Here is an 8,379-nt window from a genome sequence, read left to right as displayed (position 1 = left end):
AAAAAAATTAGCCAAATGCATCCAGCAAGCCATTAAACAAAAAACAAAAACAAGGGCTGCCTGGCTGGCTCAGTCAGAAGAGCAAGAGACTCTTGATCTTAGGGTTATAAGTTTGAGCCCCACATTGGGTATAGAGATTATTTAAAAATAAAATCTGTAGGGGCACCTGAGTGACTCAGTCGGTTAAAAGTTCCTGATTTCAGCTCAGGTCATGATCTCAGGGTTGTAAGATCAAGCCCCGCAGCGGGCTCTGTGCTCAGCAGAGTCTGCTTGAGATTCTCTCTCCCTCTCTCTCTGCACCCCCCTCAAATAAATAAATAAATAAAATCTTTAAAAAAATCACACACACACACTACAGACAAGTGAGCTTTACCCCAAAAATGCAAGAATGGTATAACATTAAAAAGTCAATTAGCATTAGTACTGTCCTCTAGTTAGTAATTTGCTTCCCAGGGGGTTATATGTTAACAGTTCTAATACTATTACACATGTATATTGGAAATGAACAATTTACATAAATGCATGATAGATGTAGGAACTGTATTTTTCACTACTGAAGTGGGAGGTTACAGAAAAAAGAGAACAAGCTAGAACAATCCCTGTGGTAATGGATTAGAGTTGAAGACATCAGGAAGAACCTACATTTAATTTAATACAGATAATGATATAGATAATGATATTTCTAGATATAGAAATATTGGGGCGCCTGGGTGGCTCAGTCGTTAAGTGTCTGCCTTCGGCTCAGGTCATGATCCCAGGGTCCTGGGATCGAGCCCCACATCGGACTTCCTGCTCAGTGGGAAGCCTGCTTCTCCCTCTCTCACTCCCCCTGCTTGTGTTTCCTCTTTCACTGTGTCTCTCTGTCAAACAAATAAATAAAATCTTAAAAAAAAAATTGATATATATATGTATATATACACACACACACATTCGTTAACAGACACCCGTATATTTCTTTGCTCTATCAGCTGAGAGGGCCTAAAAAACAACATCCCAATAGCAGTAAGCACACCTAAGTATTCACATCTTGGCTTCTAATACTATTCTCATTAAAATGGCCCAGGGCTCCTGGAAGAAATGGCTGATTTTAAAACAAGAGCAGAAAATACACAAGATGAAATTAGAGCATCTTCTAGCACACACAAAAAAAAAAAAAAAAAAAAAAAATTTGATGAAGGGGGTACCTGGCTGGCTCAGTCAGTAGAGCATACAACTCTTGATCTCAGGGTTATGAGTTTGAGCCCAACACTGGGTGTAGAGGTTACTAAAAAAAAAAATAAGCCTTTAAAAAATTAATTAATTAGGGGTACCTGGGTGGCTCAGTCAGTTAAGCATCTGCCTTTGGTTCAGGTCATGATCTTGGGGTCCTAGGACTGCACCCCACATTGGGCTCCCTGCTCAGAGGGGAGTGCTTCTCCCTCTGCCTCTGCCTCTGTCTCCGATTCATGCTTACTCTCTCTCAAATGAATAAATAAAATATTTTTTAAAATAAATGGATAAATAAAAATTAAAAATTAATTAATAAAATTTTTAAAAATCTTCCTCAAGCTTAAAAAAAAAGATTTATAAAGGTATGTCAAAAGGGCACTGGAACCAACTGAAAGTTCCCAAGACCCAAGAGCCAAAGCTGGTATAATTTGAGCAACAAATTAAAGTAGTATTAGATTATAACCCAAAATATAAAATAAATATATATGAGTCCATACTGATACCAATAAATTAGTAAATGGAGAAGAGACAAATTATCCAGGCAGAATTCCAAATAAATTATGTTATTTATTTATAGAGCAGGCAGGGCGTAATTTCACACTATCAAATGTGCATTAGTGACTTCCTTCCAAAGAGTAGAGTACGAAACGGGGTGTAGAAAGGGCTTTACAGTGAGGAAACCTGACCACAAACACTTCAGTCAGATGATCAAGTCAATATCAACAGTCATAAATCATGTTGATAGTATGTACTCTCCATATGATGTGATGAAAATGGTACTTTACCTGTGAACTTCACCAAAACCCGTAACCTCAGACTAATCATGAGACTAACATCAGACAAATTCTAATAGTAGAGTATCTACAATACACCTGAATAGTTCTCCTCAAAACTGCCAAGGACATTAAAAACAAAGAATGTGGGAAAGTGTTACAGTCAAGAGCAGCCTAAGAAGACGTGACAACTAAACATAATGGTACCCTGGAACAGAAAAAGGATAAACATTAGGTAAAAATGAAGAAAATCTGAATAAACTATGGACTTAGTTAATAATGTATCAGGGTAGGGGCACCTGTCTGGCTCAGTTGGTAGAGCATGTGACTCTTGATCTCGGGACTGTAGGTTCGAGCCCCACGCTGGGTGTAGGGATTATTTAAAAATAAAATCTTTAGGGACGCCTGGGTGGCCCAGTCAGTTGAGTGTCCAATTCGGTTTCAACTCAGGTCATGATCTCAGGATCATGGGATCACGCCCTGTATCAGGCTCTGCGCTCGAGGTGAAGCCTACTTGGGATTCTCTCTTCCTCTCCCTCTTGCACCTCCTGCTCCTACTCGTGAGTTCTCATGCTCACTCTCTCTCATAAATAAATCTTAAAAAAATTTTTTTAAATAATAATATACATAATTCATATATAGGAAAACTCAATATCAAAGTTGGAAATGTTCCCCAACCTTATCTATAATGTAATTCCAGTCAAACTTAAGAAGTTGACCATAAAATTCAAATTGAACTGTAAAGGGCCTAGTAGAGTCAGGACATTTTTTGTTTTGACAGAAAGGGAGTTAAGCTTTTTATGAAGTATAACATAAAGAACAAAACACAATCATAAGTATACAGTCCTATGATTCTTGACAATCTAAGCACATCTAACTGCCACCCGAATTCAGAAACAGGTCATTATCAGTACCCTGGAAATACTCCTCATGCCCCCTGGTAGCCACTATCCACTCCCAAATGTTGGCAAAGATGTGTGAAGAATAAAATCATACACAGTGCTGATGACTTGCTTTGTAGAAGAAGGACCTGCATATCAGTGGAGGAGCGGGAGGTATCTGTGGAGATATGTAAATTCTAAATAAGAAGAGGATTGGAAGATAAGACTGTCATAATTAGAGTCAAACAGAAGATACTAAATGTCCAAGGAATCTGGTCTTGAACATTCAGAAGGTCAGAGTACGGAAGGTTTTTGAGTTAGAAGCATTAGTATAAAGAAATGAAATAGAAAGATTAATGTGTGGAATGAACTAGAAAGACAAAAGTATAGGAAAAGAAACTGGAAAGGAGACTACTATGAAAGTCCACATAATAAGAAAACCCAAGATGGAGACAGTGAGAATGAAAAGAATATGAGACATAATAATGGAAGAAAGCAAATAGGGTAGATGCCTGGATATGGGAAATATAAACAATCATCCCCTGCCTCAACTCATTCTCAAGCTACAAACTTCCATTATCTTTGACTCATATCAACACTTACTTTTCTTATATCCACACTTAAAATCACAAATCCTTAGTGATTTTATTTTTAAATCTCTCAAATTTAATGTCTCCTTTCCACTCAGTTATTCCAGTTTCTGATATAATTATTTCTCACTTAAATTATTACACAGTATCCTAGCTGGGGCACCTGGGTGGCTCAGTTGGTTAAGCGTCTGCCTTCGGCTCAGGTCATGATCCCAGGGTTCTGGCATAGAGCCCAGCTGGGATCAGCCCAGCATCGCTTCATGCGCAGCAGGGAATCTGCTTCTCTCTCTCTCCCTCTCTCTGTCCCTCCCCCCACTCGTATTCTGTGTGTGTCTCTCTCTCAAATAAATAACATCTTTAAAAAACAAAAACAGTTTAAAAAAAAAAAACTTCTAGCTAGTTTCCATACAACCAACACCTTCTTCCTTCTACCACTTTTTTTTTTTTTAAAGATTTATTTATTTATTTTTGAGAGCACAGGGGAAGGGGCTGAAGGAGAGGAAGAGAGAAAATCTTAAGCAGACTCCACGCTCAGCACAGAGCCCAACACTGGACTTGATCTCACAACCCTGAGATCATGACCTTAGCCGCAATCAAGTCAGACACTTAACTGACTGAGCCACCCAGGGGCCCCTCCTTCTACCACTTTCCACACTAAAGCCAAAATCCTGTTGATGTCTAACCTGTTTCACTCCCAGGTTAAAAACCTTTAAGAGCTACCCAAAACATTACTGAATTAAGCTTTCCTAGCACAGAACAAGGCCTTTCCAGAAATATCACAACTTTTCTATCTCACACTGCTCCCTTCACCTGCCCCATTTAGCCAAATGAGAAATTCTGTACTACCACCACGTTTCTATAATGCAAGGTAGCACACACATTACTGAGAAGTAGAGAACGATTTTAGCATAATGCAGAAATTATATTGGTTCAGACAGGGATCTTCCCAGATCGTTCAAGTTTTGAACCGTTAAGTAACAGCAGCTAAATGCAGCAAGCCTTGAAGGAATCTAGTCCTAAGCTGATGCCATTATCCTAGATGCCCATTAGTCCCTTCTTCCTCTGGTCTCAGTACAGTAACAGGCTTTGTCTTGCAGGGTGTAAGCATGGTTTTCCTCAATCTTTGGGAGGCAGCAGGCGGGTGAGGGACCCAAACACCAGGCAGTAAGCCAAAGCCAACCAGTCTGCCATCACAGTATTTCACACAAAACTTGCAACTGCCTCTATATCTACAACCTGTGATGTTTATTTACGTCCCTGTTCTTGTCTGCACAGATCGACAGCTTCAATTCTTCCTTTTCCTTCTTCTATCAATCTACCTTCATCTTTCTTTTTTCTTAAGAAAAAAATCTAGGGGCGCCTGGGTGGCTCAGTCGTTAAGCGTCTGCCTTCAGCTCAGGTCATGATCCCAGGATCCTGGGATCGAGTCCCGCATCGGGCTCCTTGCTCAGCAGGGAGCCTGCTTCTCCCTCTCCCACTCCCCCTGCTTGTGCTCTCTCTCTCTCTGACAAATAAATAAAATCTTTTAAAAAAAAAAATCTGTATTTACTGAGATATTTATTAAGAATTTCACATGTGTTAATTATGCCAAATTTTTTTTTAAGATTTTTTATTAGTAACATGAGTAGATAGGTTTTGTTTATTCTACCCGTTTTTCCCATAAACCCTGTTTTAGTGAGTTACAGAACTGAAGGTTTTTCAAAAATGCATACATTAAAGCAGAAATGTCTGTACTTGCAGTTCCTGAACTATGCCATGTACTTCAATTCCACAGTATCTTGCTCATTCTGTCTCTTTACCTGGACTGCTCATCCTCTTCCCAAACCCAGCTACCATAAAAGAGAACTCCCTTTTCTAGAGACACAGTTAATCCTCATTCCCTTATTGTACTGACATACACTGAGCACACCATTACATTTAGCTACCCATTGCAATCATTTGCTTTCTAAAGTTGTTCTTAGGCTTTAGCACGCATCAGAAACACCTAACAGAGTTAGAACACAAGGCTGATGGGTCCATCCCCCCCAAATTACTGATTCTGTAGGTCTGGAGTGAGATTTGAAAATCTGGATCTCCACTGCTAGTCCAAGGACCACACTTTGAGAACTACCTTATTTTTTTTCTTTTTAATTTTATTTTTCAGTAATCTCTACACCCATCATGGGGCTTGAACTTACAACCTCCAAGACCAAGAGCTGCATGCTCCACTGACTGAGCCAGCCAGGCACCCAGAAAACTACCTTTATTAGACCAGTGCTGTCCAATAGAACTTTCTATAATGATAAAATTCTTCTGTATATCTGAGCTGTCCAATATAACTACTGAGCACATGTGGCTATTGAGTACATAAAATATGCATAGTGTGACTGAGTATATTAGTTGTTGGTTTTTTTTAAGATTTTTATTTATTTGAGAGAGAGTATAAGCAGAGAGAGCAGCAGGCAGAGGGAGAAGCAGCCCCCCCACCCCACCCCACAGAGCAGGGAGCCCGATGAGGGGCTCGATTCCAGGACCCTGGGATCATGACCTGAACCGAAGACAGACGCTTAACCAACTGAGCCCCCCAGGTGTCCCAAGTATATTAGTTTCTTATTGCTGCTCTAACAACTTACCACAAACTTAGTGTCTTAACGCAAATTTGTTATCTTACAGTCTCGTTTACCACAAAAAGCTTACAGAAACGACTTCACAGAGCTGTAGTTATTTCAACTTCAATAACAACTAACTAGCTCTAAATGCTATTGGGTCCTTATAAAAATGTATTTGAATGCTGTCCTAAGGCAATGAAGTCAGGGACATCAATATCTTATTTACTATAACTGCAAAGCAAAATTTATTTCATTGGGTTAAACACCTGATAAGCAAACATAAGGGGGTAGGGGATAAAGAATAAGTACTGCCAGAAAAAGTAGGGGTACCAGATCAGATTTATAGACTCCTCTGCTGCTACCTCAGAATGCTTGAAAACTGGGAACTGTTGGTACTAAAATACAAACCAGTAGTCAGCAATAATATGCTACAGCTAATAAACACATTCCTCTAAATCCAAACTCACCAAGTCCAAAACCAAGAGATCATCTTTCCATCAACATCTGTCACCTCCTGACATCTCTACTTCTTTGAGTAGCACTAGATTTCCCTAATAGCCTACTGATACTAGCCCACAATGTGTCTCCCATTTATCCTCATTCTTGCCATCTGAATTTTATTTCAGGCTCCACTACAGTTACCTAATTATCTCCTCTCTCCAAATACATGCTACACACAACTGTTGGGTTAGTTTTTCTGAAGCAATCCTGCTCATATCACTTTCTGCTCAAAAACTTTCCATTACTTCCCAATGTCTATTGAATAAAGTCCAAACACCTTACCTTAATATACACTGATGCCTACTTTCTAGCCCCATCATTCACTATCCTGAGGTTTCCAAAATCCCAAGGTTCAGTCAAAATGGGTTCCTGTTTGCAAACACAATTCCTGATACCATCTCCCCACTATATCTAGAAGCTCACAAACAAGTCTGGGTGTGAATACCCACAGATTAGAATTTGAGAAATAAGGTTTTAGAAAAGTCAGGCAATATATTACACAATTATATGGACTTTTCCCGTACGAAATGGGAGAAACCACTGAAGGTCTTTAAAGCAAGAGAATATCATGATCAAATCTGCATTTCAGGAATTTAACTCCAGCAAGAAGAGTACAGAAAATATTAGCAGCAAAAAACAGAGCAGACTATTAGTACAGGAGACAAAGAGGGGTGATTAAGTTATTAGCAGTGGAAATAAACAAGCAGATCTGAGATTTCTGCGGAGAATCAAAAAGATTTCATGGAAAGTGTATTCAAATGTCCACTCTTGACCACTTCAAAACCACAGCCTGAGCTGTCTTTTCAAAATGCAAATCTGGGGACACCTGGGTGGCTCAGTCAGTTAAGCGTCTGCCTTCAGCTCAGGTCATGATCCCAGAGTCCTGGGATTGAGCCCCACATCGGGCTCCCTGCTGGTCGGAGAGACTGCTTCTCCCCCCACTGCTGCTGCTCCACCTGCTTGTGTCAAATAAACAAAACCTTTAAAAAAAAAATGCAAATCTGATCATGTTCCCCTCCTGTGCTTAAAACCCGTCAGTGCTTCCTGCTGATTTTAGATTAAAAAACAAATTTTGTCACAATTTTGCTTACAAAGTCTAGAGTGACATGGCCTCTGCCTACAATTCCAGTTAGTCTGTGTCCTTCTTCCCATTTCCCCGCAGTCTTTACTCTTGATCATACCCACGTTCTTTCAGCTTCTTGAACACGCCATTGGTTCCCTCCCACCACAGCGCCTCCGCAGGGAGTGCTCTTTCCTCAATGCTCCAAGTCACTTAACTCATCTCTGGTATTTTGGCTTAAGTAATGTTTGAGGCTTCCCTGGCTACCCTCCCTCTCCACTAAGTCAGGCCCTCTCTATTATATTCTTATACCACTGTGTCCTTTCTCTATATGGCCTCTTCTCAGTTTATGATTACATTTTTGTGGGAATTCCTAAAGAAATGTCCATCTCACCCACTGGACTGTAAGCTCCATGAAGACCAGGACTGGTTCTGTCTGTTCACCAGTGTATCCCCAGCTCTCAGCACAGGGCTTTCCAAGTCAGTAGGTAATAAAAAAAAAAAAGTATTTGTTGAATTACTGAAATTCCCAATTTATTAACGACAACTGTGAAGTTCCTAGCTTTGGTAGAACCAAAGAAAACAGGATGAATTATCTGTAGGACAGGCAAGGTGAAGATGTCTAATAGATAACTGGAAACTGGAGCATGTAGCACAAAAGACAAAACAATCTGTAGAGATCAGATTACTCTCTTGAAATCACAAAGGCCAGTGATTCTCCTGGAAAAAGGAGGAGGGAGAAGAGGAAGGATTATGTATCAGAATCTCTCGGAAAGA

The sequence above is a fragment of the Mirounga leonina genome, unplaced genomic scaffold (assembly GCF_011800145.1).
Source record: "Mirounga leonina isolate KUSES-001 unplaced genomic scaffold, KU_Mleo_1.0 Mir_53, whole genome shotgun sequence".
NCBI classification, from domain to species: domain Eukaryota; kingdom Metazoa; phylum Chordata; class Mammalia; order Carnivora; family Phocidae; genus Mirounga; species Mirounga leonina.
Note: the sequence above shows the minus strand (reverse complement) of the source record.